General features: G+C 46.8%; 1 protein-coding gene across 3 annotated transcripts in view; it reads left to right on the plus strand.

The window, feature by feature from the left end:
• The window catches only part of LOC121282637 (DENN domain-containing protein 2D-like), a 185450-nt gene that overhangs the window by 721 nt on the left and 166398 nt on the right, over nt 1-18331 (plus strand). The window contains exon 1 of one of the 3 annotated variants that reach the window (XM_041196454.1): nt 4118-4274. The exons of the other annotated variants lie outside the window; for them this stretch is intronic. The gene's annotated coding sequence lies outside the window, so the exon portion shown is untranslated. Of the gene's footprint in view, nt 1-4117; nt 4275-18331 lie in introns of those variants that run through there. 3 annotated transcript variants of the gene reach the window in all.

Raw genomic sequence — 18331 nt, forward strand, 5'->3', positions numbered from 1 at the left:
TAAGTGGTGTGGTGTCCACCAGCAGATCATCAACAGGTTGTGTTTCACATCATTGGTTACAAAGTTTCCCTTTTTAACTTGAGGCAGTCAATTAAACAAAGAGAAAAAAACAAAAAACTGCGGATGCTGGAAATCCAAAACAAAAACAGAATTACCTGGAAAAACTCAGCAGGTCTGGCAGCATCGGCGGAGAAGAAAAGAGTTGACGTTTCGAGTCCTCATGACCCTTCAACAGAACTGAGTGAATCTTAGGAAAGGGGTGAAATATAAGCTGGTTTAAGGTGGTGGGGGGGGGAGGTGTGGGGAGAGAAGTTGGGGGGGTGGGGCGGGGTGGTGTGGTTGTAGGGACAAGCAAGCAGTGATAGGAGCAGATAATCAAAAGATGTCACAGACAAAAGAACAAAAGAACACAGGGGCGTTGATGGTGGTGATATTATCTAAACAAATGTGCTAATTAAGAATGGATGGTAGGGCACTCAAGGTACAGCTCTAGTGGGGGTGGGGTGGAAAGGCTAGCAGGGCATAAAAGATTTAAAAATAATGGAAATAGATGGGAAAAGAAAAAGCTAAATAAATTATTGGAAAAAAACAAAAGGAAGGGGGAAGAAACAGAAAGGGGGTGGGGATGGAGGAGCGAGTTCAAGATCTAAAGTTGTTGAATTCAATATTCAGTCCGGAAGGCTGTAAAGTGCCTAGTCGGAAGATGAGGTGCTGTTTCTCCAGCTTGCGTTGGGCTTCACTGGAACAATGCAGCAAGCCAAGGACAGACATGTGGGCAAGAGAGCAGGGTGGAGTGTTAAAATGGCAAGCGACAGGGAGGTTTGGGTCATTCTTGCGGACAGACCGCAGGTGTTCTGCAAAGCGGTCACCCAGTTTGCATTGGTCTCTCCAATGTAGAGGAGACCACATTGGGAGCAACGAATGCAGTAGAATAAGTTGGGGGAAATGCAAGTGAAATCTGCTTCATTTGAAAGGAGTGTTTGGGCCCTTGGACGGTGAAGAGAGAAGAAGTGAAGGGGCAGGTGTTGCATCTTTTGTGTGGGCATGGGGAGGTGCCATAGGTGGGGGTTGAGGAGTAGGGGGTGTTGGAGGAGTGGACCAGGGTGTCCCGGAGGGAACGATCCCTACAGAATGCTGCCGGGGGGGGGTGAAAGGAAGATGTGTTTGGTGGTGGCATCATGCTGGAGTTGGCGGAAATGGCGGAGGATGATCCTTTGAATGTGGAGACTGGTGGGGTGATAAGTGAGGACAAGGGGGACCCTATCATGTTTCTGGGAGGGAGGAGAAGGCGTGAGGGCGGATGCGCGGGAGATGGGCCAGACATGGTTGAGGGCCCTGTCAATGACCGTGGGTGGAAAACATGTCAGAGGAACTGTTTTTGAAGGTAGCATCATCAGAACAGATGTGACGGAGGCGAAGGAACTGAGAGAATGGAATGGAGTCCTTACAGGAAGCGGGGCGTGAGGAGCTGTAGTCGAGATAGCTGTGGGAGTCGGTAGGCTTGTAATGGATATTGGTGGACAGTCTATCACCAGAGATTGAGACAAAGAGGTCAAGGAAGGGAAGGGAAGTGTCAGAGATGGACCATGTGAAAATGATGGAGGGGTGGAGATTGGAAGCAAAATTAATAAATTTTTCCAAGTCCCGACGAGAGCATGAAGCAGCACCAAAGTAATCATCGATGTACTGGAGAAAGAGTTGTGGAAGGGGGCCAGAGTAGGACTGGAACAAGGAATGTTCCACATACCCCATAAAGAGACAGGCATAGCTGGGGCCCATGTGGGTATCCATAGCCACACCTTTTATTTGGAGGAAGTGAGAGGAGTTGAAGGAGAAATTGTTCAGTGTGAAAACAAGTTCAGCCAGACGGAGGAGAGTAGTGGTGGATGGGGATTGTTTGGGCCTCTGTTCGAGGAAGAAGCTAAGGGCCCTCAGACCATCCTGGTGGGGGATGGAGGTGTAGAGGGATTGGATGCCCATGGTGAAGAGGAAGCGGTTGGGGCCAGGGAACTGGAAATTGTTGATGTGACGTAAGGTGTCCGAGGAATCACAGATGTAGGTGGGAAGGGACTGGACAAGGGGAGACAGAAGGGAATCAAGATAACAAGAAATGAGTTCCGTGGGGCAGGAGCAAGCTGACACGATCGGTCTACCGGGACAGTTCTGTTTGTGGATTTTGGATAGGAGGTAGAAGCGGGCCGTCTGAGGTTGGGCGACTATCAGGTTGGAAGCTGTGGCAGGAAGATCTCCAGAGGAGATGAGGTCAGTGACAGTCCTGGAAACAATGGCTTGATGTTCAGTGGTGAGGTCATGGTCCAGGGAGAGGTAGGAGGAAGTGTCTGTGAGTTGACGCTCAGCCTCCACGAGGTAGAGGTCAGTGCGCCAGACAACAACAGCACCATCCTTGTCAGCGGGTTTGATGACAATGTTGGGGTTGGACCTGAGAGAATGGAGTGCAGTAAGTTCAGAGAGAGAAACAGATTAGAATGGGTGAGATGAGCAGAGAAATTGACCACCATCAACGCCTGTGTTCTTTTGTTCTTTTGTCTGTGACATCTTTTGATTATCTGCTCCTATCACTGCTTGCTTGTCCCTACAACCACACCAACCCCCCACCACTTCTCCCCCCCCACCCCCCCACCTTCTCCCCCCCCACCACCTTAAACCAGCTTATATTTCACCCCTTTCCTAAGATTCATTCAGTTCTGTTGAAGGGTCATGAGGACTCAAAACGTCAACTCTTTTCTTCTCTGCCGATGCTGCCAGACCTGCTGAGTTTTTCCAGGTAATTCTGTTTTTGTTTCCCTTTTTAACTGCCTGGCAGGAGTCGAGAGGTTGGGAGAGGGAAACTGCGGGCAAGAGAGGATAGGGAGAGGGAGAACCTGCTGGTTGGGGGGAGCGGAAGGAAATCTGGCATGGGGAGGGGAAGGAAACCTGGCATGGGGAGGGGAAGGAAGCGCAATGTGAGGAAAAAGTGTTAGGGATGGCTGGGAATTCAGGAGAGGACAAGGGAGAGAGGGAGAGAAGCCTGAGAGCAGGGGAGGCCTAAGGTTTACTTGTGGAGCCCTCCTACAGCCTTCGATCAACAGGAGAGGCCAAACACTAAATTACCTGAGTTTTCTTGGCCTCTTCCAGGCCTGGATTAATCTGGTGCCACGACAGCCTCCCCACACAGACCTCAGGTTAAATTTACAATCTGGTCCCAATGATGACATGGAGCCTGAACTAAAAGAGGACCCTGCTGCCTTCCTGTGGGTGTCCCTCTCACCTGCTCAAAAACACAGTTTAAAATTGCATTCTGGGGGATCAGAGGGCCAAAATCCCTGTTGTGGCCATTTTAATTCCTTAGAAGTAGTTGTGGGGGGGTGGAGGGGTGAGGGGGTAAGGAGGTGGGGCCTGGAGTTCCAGGCCTTTTGTTTCTAACTCACTTATACATCACATGTTTTTGAGTTGCACATTACATTACACCCATGCAAGCATTCAGCATTCAATTCCAGCTGTGTCAACCTCTTTCACTTACCAATTCCTCAATGCAAAAACCCACTTTCTGGACACAAGTAAGTCAGGTGATTGCATGCAATGGCAGTGGAAACCTGGAACTCTCTCCACCTAAAATGGTGTGGACGCTTGAGGCAGGGGTATGGGGGGGTGGGGGGTGGGGGAATGGAGGGGATCATGGTCAACTGGAACTTTCGAGACTGAGATCAATAGATTTTTGTTGAGTATCAAGGGATATGGAGAGAAGGCAGGATAACAGTATTGAAGCACAGAGTAGCCATTATCTGATTGCAAGACAGAGCAGGCCATGTGCCTGAATGACCTCCTCCTGATCCTATGTTCCAAGATTGGGTGCACGGCTTTCCATTGGAAACTGTGACCAGTTGGTACTCCAAACCCTCCATGGACTCAACTGGCTGAGTTTGCATCCCAAAGAAAGAGAAGGTTAAAAGTGAAGAGTGTAATAATAACTGTGTTCTAACGTTGCTTAGGTTCATCCTGAAGATAAACAGGCTGCAGGACCACAGCTATTTTTAACGTACAGATCTGTAACCAACTGTAAACCAGTAAGCTGATTGGTTAGGTGCTATCTGTGAACTTTCATTATTAACATCACAAGGTAACCACGTAAGGGAGTTCACATCCGCCACATACGTGCGTACACGTTAACAGACTGACCTAGTTTCTACAGAGCTTCGCATGGCCTGCACCAATGCTCCAACCTCTTTGAACTCCTACCACCATTTCCTGTTGCTTGCAATCAGGTTCCTAGTCTGGTAAGTCTTTCTAACTCTTGGGATGTCTATTTATAGGTGGGAATTGTCATTAGTCTTCAGTCTGGTTTGCTCCATCGCTTCCTGCAATTTGATTATGTTTTAGAATTCAGAGGAAGTCCAGATTCATCCAAACATTTTGGCAAGTTGTAGCTTGATGCCCCTTGTCGCACTGTCCAGCTGTGTTACCAAGGCAAAGCAGTAAACAGCGAGCCTCCAGATTCCACCAATACTCCCTTTGAGATGGGAGCTAAACGATTAGTAAGAGGCGAGGGGGCCTATGAAGGGGTTATATATGCTCAGAGACACAGGAAAAGGCTAGAATACTCAAATGAGCACTGTGTATTGAGGTTTACTGAAAAGGATGCTGACAGTGGAAGCAGAGATGGTAGAAGTAATTGATGGGTGAAAATTGATAGGCAGGATGTATTGGAAAGGCGGGCTATGCTTAGAGTGGATACATTAGAGTGGATGGTTTGCATCCAGGTTCCTAAGGAAAGTGGGAGTGAAGATAGCAGGTCTGATCATAATCTCCTCGAGATACAGAGAGGTGCCAGAGGATTGGAGAGTTGCAAATATGAACCCTTGTTCAAGAAAGAATGTAAGGACATTCTGAGTAACTACAGGCCAGTCATTTTGACATCAGTGGCGGTTAAGGTTTTAGAAACAATAATCAGAGAAAAATGAACTCACTTGAGACGTTTGACTTAATGGAGGAGAGCTAGCATGGATTTGTAAAGGGCAGATTGTGCTTGACTAATCTAATTGAATTTTTTGAAGTGTCGCAGAACCACACAGTGCAGAAGAGGCCCTTGAGCCCTTCAAGTCTGCACTGACACGTGAAAAACACCTGACCTACCTACCTAATCCCATTTACCAGCACTTGGCTCATAACTTTGAATGTTACAACGTGCCAAGTGCTCATCCAGGTGCTGTTTAAAGGATGTGAGGCAACCCGCCTCCACCACCCTCCCAAGCAGCGCATTCCAGACCATCACCACCCTCTGGGTAAAAAGATTTTTCCTCACATCCCCCCTAAACCTCCTGCCCCTCACCTTGAACTTATATCCCCTTGTGAATGACTCTTCAACTAAGCGGAACAGTTGCTCCCCATCCACCCTGTCCATGCCCCTCATAATCTTGTACACCTCGATCAGGTCACCCTTCAATCTTCTCTGCTCCAACAAAAACAACCCAAGTCTATCCAACCTCTCTTCATAACTTAAATGTTTCATCCCAGGCAACATTCTGGTGAATCTCCTCTGCACCACCTCCAGTGCAATCACATCCTTCCTATAATGTGGTGAACAGAACTGCACATAGTACTCCAGCTGTGGCCTCACCAAGGTTCTATACAACTCCAACATGACCTCCCTAGTTTTGTAATCTCTGCCTCAATTGATAAAGGCCAAATGTCCCATATGCCTTTTTCACCACCCCATTAACATGTATCTCCACCTTCAGAGATCTATGGACACACACGCCAAGGTCCCTTTGTTCCTCAGAACTTCCTAGTGTCATGCCGTTCATTGAATACTTCCTTGTCAAATTACTCCTTCCAAAGTGTATCACCTCACACTTTTCAGCGTTAAATTCCATCTGCCACTTATCTGTCCATTTGACCATCCCATCCATATCTTCCTGTAGCTCAAGACACTCAACCTCATTGTTAACCACAATCTTTGAGTCATCCACAAACTTACTAATCCTACCCCCCACATAGTCATCTATGTCATTTATATAAATAACAAATAATAAGGGACCCAGCACAGATCCCTGTGGTACACCACTGGACCCAGGCTTCCAGTCACTAAAGCATCCTTCTGTCATCACCCTCTGTCTCCTGCAACTAAGCATCAGGGGAGGTTGATGAAGGGAATACAGTGGATGTTGTTTATATGTCTTTTAAGGAAGTGTTTGACAAAGGATCACATAAAAGGTTGGTTTACAAAACTGAGGCTCATGGAGGGCAAGTGTCAGCTGGGATTAAAAAAAAATTGGCTTAAGGACAGAAAATAGTGAATCATGCTGAATGTTTATTTTTCAGACTGGAGGATGGTGGACAATGAATATTTAAATTTACCAATGATACCAAATTTGGAGGTATCAGGAACAGTGTGGATGCAACAAAATATAGATAGGCTAGTAGAATAGACAAACAAGTGGCAGAATTTAATACAGAGAAATGTGAGGTGAATCATTTTGGCAGAAGGGATAGGAAGAGGCAATATATAGTTAATGACACAGTTCAAAACTGTGCCGGAAAATGGGTCATGTGTATTCATGTGCATTGATCTACGAAGGAGGCAGGACATTTTGAGAGTGGTTTGCAAAACATATGGGGTCTTGGGTTCATAAGTAGAGACATTGAGTGTAAAAGTAGGGAAATTATGCTCAAATAGTAAACGCAAGTGGAAGACAGCAGAAACAAACACCAGCATCAAAGAGTCATGCGGAATAATGTTAAAAAGGCAGAATTAAAGATGCTCTATCTGAATGCATGCAGAATTCACAAGATAGGTGGATTGATGGCACAAATAGAGGTAAGCAAGTGAGATCTAATTGCCCTTACAGAGGTGTGGAGGATATTCAACATTAGAACTGTCAGGCAAAAAGGAAAGGGAGCTGGGATGGTGCTGATAATAAGGGATGAGATCAGTTCATTTGTGAGGATCATAGATCAGAAGAACAAAGATGCATAACCAGTTTGGGAAGAGCTAAGAAACAGCAAGGGGGCAGAAAACATTGGCGGGAGTTGATTAAAGGCCACTAAATTGTAGTGGTAATGTAGGGCACAGTATAAACCAGGAAATTAGAGGTGCATATAATGTGGATAATACAATAATCATGGGGGACTTCAATCTACATACGAACTGGGTAAATCTAATGAGCACTACTGCTGTGGAAGACGAATTCCTGTAACGTGTATGAGATGGTTTTCTGCATCAGTATGTTGAGGAACCAACAAGGGAACAGGCTATTTTAGATCTAGTATTAGGAATGAGAGACGGCTAATTAATAATCTTGCTTAAAAAAACCTTAAGGAAGAGTGACAATAATACGATACAATGTTATGTTAAGTTTAAAAACAATGTAGTTTGTCAGCATCTTCACCTTCTTGAGACCCTGTTTCCTCTTGCTGCTCAGACCCTTGCATTTAGTGACGTGTCCTTTACATATTTCTCCCCGATCCCAAGGCCAGCAGGCAAGTGCTAAACCCTTCATCTAGACATGGCATCCCCACCCCTCCCCTTCCAGGTGAAGGACATCCTGGAGGACCAGAGATGGGTGCACCTCCCATTCATACATTGCTCTTTGTCCAGGGTGATGAGAGCCATGTGCAGAGTGTCACTCACAATAAGAGGTTGTGGTGGAAGAATTAATCCAGGCTGGTCTTTTGGTTCAGGCTAGTTTATTTTCAAGAGAACTCCTCAATGCTACTGAATTCCAGGTAGCTTCTACAGAAAGTGTTCCAGCTGTATGTTTTTATTCTATTTAGATGGGATAATCAATGCCCATCACCTGTTTAACTAGTAATTGTCTTTGACAAGATGATTGCCATACAGTGTGATTATTTATACATTGACACAAGGAGCCTCACATGGACACTATTCCGCTTGCCTCTACTACCCTCGAGACTCAACAGAGAGACCATTGCCTTGGCAGCATAGAAAGATTAACCACGTGAGCCCATTGTCAGCCATGACCATGCACCCAGGAGGATGGAGGTTTGGAGTCGGGAGTTAGTTGCCCTCCGCTAGCTGTGCCCCTTGAAGGCTCCACCTCCCTCCCTTCACCCCTGCCTCTGAATGCAGCCGATGGCGAATGGCACAGAATGAATGGCAGCTCCAGACCTTGCTGGGATCTCAATGTTTTGAGACCCATGAGTCAGGGACAAACCTGCTGCAATGTGGCCTTCACCACAGAGAGAAGAACAGAAGTGAGCATCTTTGACATCCAGTTGTCTCATAATTATCAGGGTGCTCTTTTAGTCTGCCACTTGTGACGACCTTGAACACCACCCACCTGAAAAGATCCTTCTCCCACCTCGACAGGCCTCACTATGTGGTCAAGGTCAGTTTAGAAAAATGGTGTGTGTCACCTTTCAAACTCGCTCCACCACCTTTTACCCTTCCCCTGTCACGCACCAACTTCCCTCATCACCGCAGACCCACCCAATATCACGATTCCTCTCCCTCCTGTCACCTTTGAACCTCTGGCCGCTACCCTGGACCCTATCACGATCCATCCCCACATGCCTTTTCTCCCCTTAGAGCTGACATCCATTACCATGCTCATGCCCACCTGACTTTTTTTTAACTATTTGTTCATGGGATGTGAGCATCGCTGGCCAGACCAGCATTTATTCCGCATCCCTAGCTGCCATGGTTCAGACGGCATAAGAGTCAACCACATGGAGTCACATGTAGGCCAAATCAGGTAAGGATGGCAGATTTCCTTCCCAAAGGACATTAGTGAACCAGATGGGTTTTTACATGGTCATTGTTAGAATTTTAATTCCAGATTTTTATTGAATTCAAATTCCACCTTCTGCCACGGTGGGATTTGAACCCAGGTCCTCAGAGTATTACCCTGGATTACTAGTCCAGCAACAATACCACTATGCTATCACCTCTGCCCCCTCAAGCCACCTGTCTTGTCCCCCTCTGTGACCCACCCAATGAGACCTTCCCCTACCAGACTCTCACCATGGTCCTGCCAGCCTCCTGCATCTCAGTCCCAACTCTGACTGTAACTGTTCCCTCCTATCACCAGTACCCTGAGCTCACCTCCCAGTATCCCACCATAGCCTTCTAAGACACTCCCCTGCACCCCACCCCCCACCCACCACCTTGGACACTCTCCCCACTCTTCCCTGGTAAGCCTGCCTCCCCTGTCAAGCCTTCGTTCTACCTATTCGACCTACCCCACTCATCTTCACCTGCCTTCCTATCCAGCCTCGGTACATGCGTTTGCTGACGGCACTCAAGTGAAATTATGTGAGGTCCTCAAGGAGGAGAAAGAAACTTCGACGGACCTCAAAGTGGTGGAAGAGGTGAAGCTCGCCAGGTGCATGCCACTGATATCCAGTCGTAAAACTGAACATTCTAATTCCCTGCTGGCGGGTAACTTAATTTGGAGGGGGAAGTTAATTATGCCAAGATGGCCTTTTAATGAGCATGCATGAGATGCTAATGCATGCAAATGGTGTTCCCAACATTGCTCGTTGGGAAGCTCAACCCATCTTTGACCCACCTTGAAAGTCAGGAGAACAAAATTCCAACTGTTTATCATCCAGTTGGGAAAGATGTTTTGTTTCCTACCAAATTTTGTGCCCTGCACAGGAGTGGAAAATTCCACCCTCCATAGATTCTGGAACACTGCCTGCAGATTGGAAGGTTATTTTTGATTTGTTCATGGGATGTATGCGTCACTGGCTAGTCCAACATTTATTGCCCGTCCCTAATTTAAGAATCAATCACATTGCTGTGGATCTGTGTTCACATGTCAGCCAGATTTCCTTACCTAAAGGACATTAGTGAACCAGATGGATTTTTATGACAATTGGCAATGGTTTCATGATCATATTCAGATTCCAGATTTTTATTTTAATAAAATGGTGGGATTTGAGGCTGGGGCCCCAGAGCATTACCCTGGATCTCTAGAATACAGGTGTAGTGACAATACCACTCTGCCACTGTCTCCCCTTAGGAAGGTTGCAAATGTAACTCCGCTATTTAAGAAAGGAGGGGGAAAGAAGACAGGAAATTACAAACCTGTTAGCCTGACATCAGTAGAGAAAATGCTGTAGCAATTGGGGAGTAACTTCCAAGCATCAGATTGGGGGAATACCCCAAGGATGCACTGGGAAATCTCCTTCGGAGGTAAGGTTTGCAAGGCAATTGCCCAGAAGTGAAAACCTCCTCTGGACAATTACCCTGCACTGAGAGCCATCCGAAAATATGATTTAAGTTGCAGTTAAATTAAGATTTGGTTGGTTCTGATTGGGTTACACCAATAGTTATCCAGAAAAAGTTAGAAGAATTAAAACCTCTTCTGACTTCTGGGTAACTATTGCACAGACCCACACTGACCCCTCCACAGGAATCCCTCCACATCCATGAACCCCACAGGGGTCTCCCTCCACTGCCCCCTGCCGCCAACTTCCCCCACACGGGACTTCCTCACCCCCACAGGCACTCTTCCCTAGCCCCTCTGCCAGGCCCAACTCTCACCACCACCCCTCCATCCCAAGGATTGACCTGACTCCTGAAGGCCCAACACCCCCTCCTGAGGCTCCAGTCCCCTGAGGCCTGACCCCACCCCCCCACCTGAGGCCTGATCCACCATCCCTCCCCGAGGCCCAATGGCCTGAACAAGGCCCAACACCCACCCCCTCGATGCCCCAACCCTCATGCCCCCTAGGCCTGACCACCCCCCAATCCCCCCTCTGAGGCCCCAACCCACGTCCCTGAGGTCTGACTCCCCCCTGAGGCCCGAATGGCATTGATTGAGGATTGGTTACTGGACAGAAAAGAGAGATTAGGAATAAACATGTATTCTCAGGATGGCAGGCTGTGGCCAATGGGGTACTGCAGGGAGCAGTATTGTTCACAATCTATATCAATGATTTGGATATGGGGACCAAATGTTATATTTCCAAGTTTACAGATGACACAAAACTATGTGTGAATGTGAGTTGTGAGGAGGATGCAAAGAGATTTCAAGGGGATTTGGACAGGATAAGTGAATGGGCAAGAACATGGCAGATGGGATATAATGTGGATAAACGTTAAGATCGCTTTGGTAGGAAAAACAGAAATGCAGAGTATTTCCTAAATGGTGAGAGATTGAGGAGTGTTGATGTCCAAAGAGACCTGGGTGTCCTTGTTCATGAGTCACTGAAAGTTAACATGCTGGTGCAGCAAGCAATTAGGAAGGCAAATTGTTTGTTGGCCTTACTTCACTCAGTATCCTGGAGTATTGTGTCCAGTTCTTGTCACCTCACCTTAGGAAAGATATGAAGTACTTGAAGGGGTTTAGAGGGAATTTATCAGGATGGTTACAAGGATGAGGGAATTTAGCTACAAGGCTAGATTGGAGAAGCTGAGTTTGTTGTCCTTGAATCAATGGATAGTGAGGAGAAATTTGATAGAGCTTTGCAAGCTTATGACAGGTTTAAATAAGGTAGACAAAACAAAGGTGCTCCCACTAGCAAATGTTGCAAGTACTAGGGGATACGTATTTTCATTTTGTGCAAGAGATTCAAGGGGGGAGGTGAGGAAGAACTTTTCTACACAGCGAGTGCGAATGACTTGAAACTCTCTGCCTGTCAGGGTGGTGGGGGCAGAGATGATCAATGATTTCAAAAGGAAGTTGGATAAGCACTTGTGGGAATTAAGTTAGCAGGGCTGCAGAGATAGAACTGTGGAATAGGGCTGACTGGGTTGCTCTGATGAACACCACATAGACTCAATGGGCCAAATGCCCCCCTTCTGTGCTCTAGTGACTCTATGAGTACTCCATGGTAAATGTCCACTGGTGGTACTGCCTCTCTATAAGAGACAATACTGGACTCTTACTGACAATGATGCAGCTCAAATAGAAACCCTTCAAGAGCTCACAACCCTTACTATGATTCTTCTACATCTGCAATCTTTCGGTATATGTCCTTGAATGTATTAGCATTGTTGCTGTAAAAGTGGGACTGTAATAAACAGAAACTAGCAATGGAACAGTATTAGACACAAAGTAGCACTGAGACTTTCATAGAAACAAGATAACACTAGGGCTGTAATAATCACATTGGTGGGCCTTCTGCTGTACTCACAAACTCTCAAAACCCTTTCTAAATGATCAAACACTCTTTGGATCACTGGAAAAGAATGAGACACTGGAATACTGGCACACTCCTGCCACACACACCCCCCTGGAATACTGGCACACTCCTGCCACTGATACCCCCCTGGAATACTGGCACACTCCTGCCACCTACACCCCCCCTGGAATACTGGCACACTCCAGCTACCCACACCCCCCTGGAATACTGGCACACTCCTGCCACTGATACCCCCCTGGAATACTGGCACACTCCTGCCACCCATACCCCCCTGGAATACTGGCACACTCCAGCCACCCACACCCCCCTGGAATACTGCCACACTCCTGCCACCCACACCCCGCTGCATTTATTTATACCCTCCTGAGGATCTCCTAACAATACTGGCAGCAAGCAAGATGATAGAGAGAGGTGAGGTTCACAGAATCACAGAATCTCAGTGCAGAAGAGGCCCTTTGGCCCATTGAGTCTGCACCGACACGTGAGAAACACCTGACCTACCTACCTAATCCAATTTACCAGCACTTGGTCCATAGCCTTGAATGTTATGACGTGCCAAGTGCTCATTCAAGTACTTTTTAAAGGATGTGAGGCAACCCACTTCCATCACCCTCCCAGGCAATGCATTCCAGACCATCACCACTCTCTGGGTAAAAAGGCTTTTCCTCACATCCCCCCCCCCACAAAGCTCCTGTCCCTCACCTTGAATTTATGTCCCCTCATGACTGACCCTTCAACTAAGGGGAACAGCTGCTCCCTATCCACCCTGTCCATGCCCCTCATAATCTTGTACACCTCGATCAGGTCGCCCCTCAATCTTCTCTGCTCCAACGAAAACAACCCAAGTCTATCCAACCTCTCTTCATAACTTAAATGTTTCATCCCAGGCAGCATCCTGGTGAATCTCCTCTGCACCCCCTCCAGTGCAATCACATCCTTCCTATAATGTGGCGACCAGAACTGCACACAGTACTCCACCTGTGGCCTCACCAAAGTTCTATGCAACTTTAACATAACCTCCCTACTTTTGTAATCTATGCCTCGATTGATAAAGGCAAGTGTCCCATATGACTTTTTCACCACCCCACTAACATGCCCCTCTGCCTTCAGAGATCTATGGACATACACACCAAGGTCCCTTTGTTCCTCAGAACTTCCTAGTGTCATGCCGTTCATTGAATACTTCCTTGTCAAATTACTCCTTCCAAAGTGTATCACCTCACACTTTTCAGGGTTAAATTCCATCTGCAACTTATCTGCCCATTTGACCATCCCGTCTGTATCTTCCTGTAGCCCAAGACACTCAACCTCACTGTTAACCACCTGGCCAATCTTTGTGTCATCCACAAACTTACTAATCTTACCCCCCACATAGTCATCTATGTCGTTTATATAAATGACAAATAATAGGGGACCCAGCACAGGTCCCTGTGCTACCCCACTGGACATGGTCTTCCAGTCACTAAAGCAGCCTTCTGTCATCACCCTCTGTCTCCTACAACTAAGCCAATTTTGAATCCACCTTATCAAATTACCCTGTATCCCATGTGCATTTACCTTCTTTATAAGGCTCCCATGTGGAACCTTGTCAAAGGCTTTGCTGAAATCCATATAAACTACAGAAACTGCACTACCCTCATCCACACACCTGGTCACCACCTCAAAAAATTCAATCAAATTTGTTAGGCATGTCCTCCCTCTGACAAAGCTATGCTGACTATCCCTGATCAAACCTTGCCTCTCCATGTGGAGATAGATTCTCTCCTTCAGAACTTTCTCCAATAGTTTCTCTATCACTGACGTGAGACTCACTGGCCTGTGGTTCCCTGGCTTATCTCTACAACCCTTCTTAAATAGCGGAACCACATTAGCTGTTCTCCAGTCCTCTGGCACCTCCCCCATGGCCAGAGAGGAATTAAAAATTTGGATCAGAGACCCTGCGATCTCCTCTCTTGCCTCCCTCAGCAGGCTGGGACACAAATCATCCAGACCTGGAGATTTGTCCACTTTTAAGCCTGCCAACACCTCCAATACCTTGTCACTCCCTATATCAATTTGCTTAAGAACCTCGCAGTCTCTCTCCCTGATTTCGATACCTTCACACTCATTCTCTTGGGTGAAGACGGACGTGAAGTATTCATTCAACACTCTAGCGATGTCCTCTGGCTCCACACATAGATTGCCCCCTTGGTCCCTAATGGGTCCTACTCTTTCCCTGGTTATCCTCTTCCCATTGATATACTTAAAGAATATCTTGGGATTTTCCCTACTTTTACCAGCCAGAGGTTTCTCATAACCCCTCTTTGCTCCCCTAATTGCTTTCTTAAGCTCCACCCTGCACTTTCTGTACTCCACTAATGCCTCCGCTGATTTGCTCCCCTTGCATCTGCTAAAAGCCTCTCTTTTCCTTCTCATCGTCACCTGATTATCTCTGGTCATCCATGGTTCTCTGGGCTTGTTACTCCTTCATATCACCTTAGAGGGAACAAGTTGAGCCTGTACCCTCCCCATTTCCTTTTTCAACACCCCCCACTGTTCCTCTGTAGATTTCCCCACAAGTAACTGTTCCCAGTCAACCTTGGCTAGATCCGGCCTTATTTTACTAAAATCCACTCTCCCCCAATCCAAAACATTTTTTTGCAACTTGTCGATTTCTTTGTCCACAACAAACTTAAACTGTACCATGTTGTGGTCACTATCACTAAAATGCTCGCCCACCATCACCTCAGTCCGGCTTCATTCCCCAGAATTAGGTCCAGCACTGCGCTGTCCTTTGTTGAACCCTCTACATATTGATGTAAAAAGTTCTCCTGTACACATTTCAAGAAATCCACTCTATCCAAGCCCTTAACACTATGTCTATCCCAATTAATGTTGGGAAAGTTGAAATCACCTAATTTTTTTTTTTACACACCTCCGCAAATTGTGCACATATTTTCTCCTCAATTTCCCGCTGACTATCTGGGGGTCTATAATAAACAACTAACAATGTAGCTGCCACTTTTATATTCCTAAGCTCTACCCACAAAGTTTCATTCGATGCCCCCTCCAAGGTATCTCTCCTTACTGCAGTAACTGACTCCTTAACTAATAATGCAACGCCTCCTCCTCTTTTACCCCCTCCCCTATCTCGCCTGAAGATTCTATATCCCAGAATGTTGACCTGCCAATCCTGCCCGTCCCTCAACCATGTCTCAGTGATGGCTACTATATCACAATTCCATGTGTCAATCCTTACCCTTAGCTCTTCTATTTTACTTGTAATGCGCCTGGCATTAAAGTAGAGGCCATCCAGCCTTCCCTTACTCCCTTGAAACTTAATGCAGCTGTACTTCCTCTGACTTGATTATTTTACTATATTATGCTGTGTCCCTATTCTGCTAGCATCCCTCCCCCTGCGGAATTAGTTTAATCTCCTCCCAACAGCACTAACAAACCTGCCCACAAGGATGTTAGTCCCGCTCTGGTTCAGATGTAGACCGTCCCACTTATACAGGTCCCACCTTCCCCAGAAACAGTCCCAGTGATCCAGGAATCTAAATCCCTCCCTCCTGCACCAACTCTTAAGCCACATTTTTATCTGCGCTCTTCTCCTATTATAGTGTAAAGGGAGAGAGAAGGACTCAGTTTGAGATAAAGAAATGGAGAGTGCTTCTTTTAAGGGCATACATATTATATACCCTGGGGGTGGTGGTGGCCTCTCCAATACAAGGTGTGCTCAGTACCCACCCTGGGGTAAGCGCCTGTGTCTGTGAAACCCTACCAATCAGCCCTGCCTCAGCAGCAGACTGGTCAGTGTTACTGGTGCAGTTGAGGTGGAGAAGGTGTTAAGCTCTGCAGGGAGCTCACCTTCTGCCCTGGGTAACTTTTTAACCCCTGCCCCAGTTCCCTCTGCTGAGTTTCTCTGTTTTTCTTTTGTTCTGGCTCTGGTTGTTCATGCAGACATGTTCAGACGAAGCTGAAACAAGACACTGTACCGCACCTGTGCTGGCAGGGCCCCAGGCTCTGGGTTTGGCTCATTTTACAATGTTGTGCCTTTACCTGCCAGCAAGGCAAGTGAACTGACAGGGAACGAGGGGGACAATCAATGGAGCTCCCTATCCTCCATCAGACTCCTGCAAACACATAACCAGCCCAGACCCCCACTCTCCCACCATTGGGCACAGGGCACATTAATCCTCACATTGCACCATCTTTAGATTCCAGTTGGACAGTGACAGACCCTTTATTACCTGACTGGATTATTCCAGACTGTCAATCAAATAGACTTTTCCCCAAATGTATGATATTTCTGAAAATGTTCAAAGAAAATAAATAAAACACATGTTTTTAAAGTGTCCTTACGATTTTTCTCTTCAGTTGCTTGTAGCAGTGGCCTGGGGTATAATCTTTAATTCACAAGGTGGCAGCACAATCTGGGAGGATTGGCAACTCCACTCCAGAACAAGGGGCCATAAATATAAAATACAACAAATATTTGCATTTATGTAGCACCTTTAACATTGTAAAACATCCCAAGGTTCTTCACAAGCAATAATCAAACAAAATCTGACACTGATTATATAAGGAACTATTAGGGCAGGTGAACAAAGGCTGAGTCAGAGGGCTGGAGTTAAGGAGCATCTGAAAGGAGGAGAGAGAGGTGGAGGGAAGAGAGAGGTGGAGAGGCCATCACTTTGGGCTCAGTCAAATGACTGCACAGTCGCAAATGGTGGATTTACATCAGGGGTGCTTGCGAGCCCAGCATTGAAGGGTTCTAGGGCTGGAGCTACAGAGGCAGGGAGGTCTACACAATGGGGGATTTTCAAAAAAGGCTATTAAATTTAAGGTAATGTGTTACCCGACCACTAATGGATCAAAAAGAATTTAACAGGAATGTCTTTCCATTGCGAGTGATGAGAGCTTGGAGCTTGCTACAATGTGGAAGGTGATACCCGGATGGGGAAACTTGATGCATACATGAGAGAGAAGAGAATATGGAATATGGGGGTACAGTTGGAAGAATTCATTAGTGTGGATGGAGGCTTGTGTAAAGTATAAGCAGTGAAATAGATATTTATCACATGCATCACTGAACATGAGCAACAGTAACGATACATTGCACAATAGATAAACACAGTATGAACTTTGGAGTTATAAAATATAAACTCAGATTCAGGGTTGGAGAATGAGAGGCAGGGAGGGGTTGTATTATGCTAGGAATAGGACAGAGTGAATTTGAAGAAGTGAATCTTTTACCCTCCCACCAACTCTCCGTTCCCACACAATGAATTAGTTCAGCCCATCTGCACCACCCACTCCCACTCCTCGTTCTGGCTCTCTTAGTCCTGGAAACAGATGTGGATCTGTGCCATGCTGCCACAGAAATATTCCCTGACCTGTGGCCCCCCCGTCTCAGGCTCATTGCGGCTGGGGGTTGTGGAGGCGGAGGAGGTGATGTTGAGGGACCATGTGTAAGAGGGAGTGAAGGAAGGAGGGGGAAGGTGGAGGGGAGAGGAAAGGGAAGGGGAGTAGAGGGAAGGGGAAGAGAATAGACGGAAGAGGTCAGGAGAGGGAAGTGGAGGGGGGGAAGCTGGAGAACGGGGAGGAGTCAGGAAGGGAAGGGGAGGGAATAGGATGGGGTGAAGATGGAGATTTGGAGATGGGGGGCAGGGAGAGAGAGTGGAGGAGAGGGAGAGGGAACAGACGGCTGGGGAGCTGAGTCCAGAGTACAGTTGCCAACCCTCCATGGTTGTCCTGGTGTTTCCAAGAATTTAAGTTTAATCTCAAAGAGCTGTGAGCAACCCAGGAGAAAATTTAATGGGCCATTAAACACCTTTTTAAAAAATTTTCTTTGAACACTTTGCTTATTAATTGTAAGCAGACGGGAAGTGGTTAGACAAGTTGGTGCAGAGGGGCATGTGGTGAAATCTTAATCCCACAGACTGGGATACAAAACTGGATTAAATAGTGGGAGAGAGAGCAGCAAACAAAGAGGGAGGGGGGTGAAACAGAGGGTCAGAGACACACAGTGAAAGAGAAAGAGACAGAGACAAAGAGAGAGAGGGAGTGAGATAGACAGTGGAAGAGACAAAGGGCTGAATTTTTTCAGCCCATTGGAGACGGGTTGGGAGGTGGGAGGAGCGGCAGTATGGTGGGACAAGGTATCAGGAGGAGAGTCTGATGTCTTCCTGCCACCGTGGCATATTGTCAGCAGTGGGAGCTTCAGTGGCACAGCTGC

The sequence above is a fragment of the Carcharodon carcharias genome, chromosome 9, assembly GCF_017639515.1.
Source record: "Carcharodon carcharias isolate sCarCar2 chromosome 9, sCarCar2.pri, whole genome shotgun sequence".
Lineage (NCBI taxonomy): Eukaryota > Metazoa > Chordata > Chondrichthyes > Lamniformes > Lamnidae > Carcharodon > Carcharodon carcharias.